A 2,317-nucleotide genomic window follows, 5' to 3' on the forward strand; every position below is an offset into this window, starting at 1 on the left:
GAGTTTTTCATCTGGAAAACTTTCTCCTTCCCTGTAAATTCACTGAGGAAGAGGAGGAAGAGGAGGAGGAGGATGTTCCCAAGGATTTTGTGATATAAACGTGGCTTCAGCAGAAGCTTTTTTGTCCCTCAGCAGAATTATTAATTAACTCAAAAATATTACAGCGATGGGGGATTTTGCATTGATAAATGCAGATTATCCCAGTTTGGCTGGAACCTGAAAATTTCAGTTTCTAAACCAGAGTAAAACCATGTTTGTGCTTTATTTTGGGCAGTGCAGAGTTTGTGCTTCCTCCCCCTACCCTCCCATCATCCTTATCCACATTCCTATTGCTTGAAAAAAATATGGAAATATTTAATTTTTTCTCCTTACCTTGATATATTTAATTATTACTTTTAAAATGCTGTCACAGAGCGGGTTCAGAATCAGCAGATTCGCGTTCCAATTCCCTGACACAATTTGAAACAGCAAATTCGATAAAAATCTCTTATCTCAGTGCATTAAACATTCACCCACGGGTGGATTGAGCCTTTCCTGGCTGAGTTTTTGGAAAAAGCACCAAAAAAATTGGTTGGAAATTGTGTGTAAAAACTCCAGGGAATTTTTTTTTGTTTTGATGCCACCCCATCTTCTTTCAGGCTCAGGATTTTGCAGATCCAGGGCAGAAATCACTGCTGGCAATTCCCGAGCTCTCCTCTTTATTATCCCCCCCCAAATATTTGGAAGCTGAAGTCGTTAATGTCGGCTGGAATGCGGAACAGGCGATCCCAAAAACATCTTGATGAAATTAGAGGGGAGGTGGAGGGGAGGAGGGCTGGAACAAAGAGCCCGTTGAGAGCTGGCACTGCCCGGGCTGGGAATGAATGGTTCTGCAGCCAAAGGGGTGGCAGAGCCTCCTGCACGGGGACAGAGCCACCCCAGGGACACAAAGGGGTGGCTGTTCCTGTGGTGGGGACTCAGAGAGGCCTTTTGGGGTGGGGAGGGGATGGAGATGCTGGAGGTGCAGGTTAAACATCCCTGAGAGCTTGTGGGGTGACTCCTTTGGGTGCTGCTGGTGCTTTTCCAGGTTTGGAGTGGCCTCCTGGGCTGGAGAGGGACAGGAGATCCTGGGGGTGCAGGTTTAACATCCCTGACAGCTCCTGGGATGACTCCCATGGGTGCTTTTCTGGGCTCAGAGCAGCCTCTTGGGCTGGAAAAGGGCAGGAGATGCTGGGGGTGCAGGTTCAACATCCCTGAGAGATTGTGGGGTGACTCCTTTGGGTGCTGCTGGTGCTTTTCCAGGCTCAGAGCAGCCTCTTGGGGTGGGAGAAGGATGGGGAAGGGCAGGAGGTCCTGGGGGTACAGGTTAAACACCCCTGAGAGCTCCTGGGATGATTTCCTTGGGTGAAGCTGCTGTTTTTCCAGATTCAGAGCAGCCTCCTGGCCTGGAGAAGGGCAGGAGATGCTGGGGGTGCAGGTTAAACACCCCTGAGAGCTCCTTGGATGACTCTCCTGGGTGCTTTTCCAGGTTCAGAGCAGCCTCCTGGGGCTGGGGGAAGGATGGAGAAGGGCAGGAGATGCTTGGGATGCAGGTTGTACATCCCTGACAATTCCTGGGATGACTCCTTTGGGTGCTGCTGCTGTTTTCCCAGATTCAGAGCAGCCTCCTGGGCTGGAGAGGGGCAGGAGGTCCTGGCGGTGGAGGTTAAACATATTAGAGATCCTGGAATGATTTTCTTTGGGTGCTGCTGTTGTTTTTCCAGATTAAGAGCAGCCTCTTTGGATGGGAAGGAGCAGGAGATGCTGGGGGTGCAGGTTAAACATCTGTGATAATTTCTGGGATGATTTCCTTTGGGTTCTCCTGGTGCTTTTCCAGGTTCACAGAGGCCTTTTGGGGTGGGGAGAGGGTGGAGAAGGGCAGGTGATGCTGGAGATGCAGATTAAACACCCCATATAATTCCTGGGATAACTCCCCTGAGTGCTTTTCCAGGTTCAGAGCAGCCTCCTTGGATGGGAGAAGGGCAGGAGATGCTGGGGGTGCAGGTTAAACACGCCTGAGAGCTCCTGGGATGACTCTCCTGGGTGCTTTTCCAGGTCCAGAGCAGCCTCCTGGGCTGGGGAGGAGCAGGAGATGCTGGGGGTGCAGGTTAAACATCTGTGATAATTCCGGGATGATTTCTTTTGGGTTATCCTGGTGCTTTTCCAGGTTCAGAGCAGCCTTTTGGGGTGGGGAGAGGGTGGGGAGAGGATGGAGATGCTGGGGGTGCAGCTTAAACACCCCTGAGAGCTCCTGGGGTGACTCTCCTGGGTGCTTTTCCAGGTTCAGAACAGCCTCTTG

The sequence above is a fragment of the Malurus melanocephalus genome, unplaced genomic scaffold, assembly GCF_030028575.1.
Source record: "Malurus melanocephalus ecotype Western Australia unplaced genomic scaffold, MMel_1.1 scaffold_1782, whole genome shotgun sequence".
NCBI lineage: Eukaryota > Metazoa > Chordata > Aves > Passeriformes > Maluridae > Malurus > Malurus melanocephalus.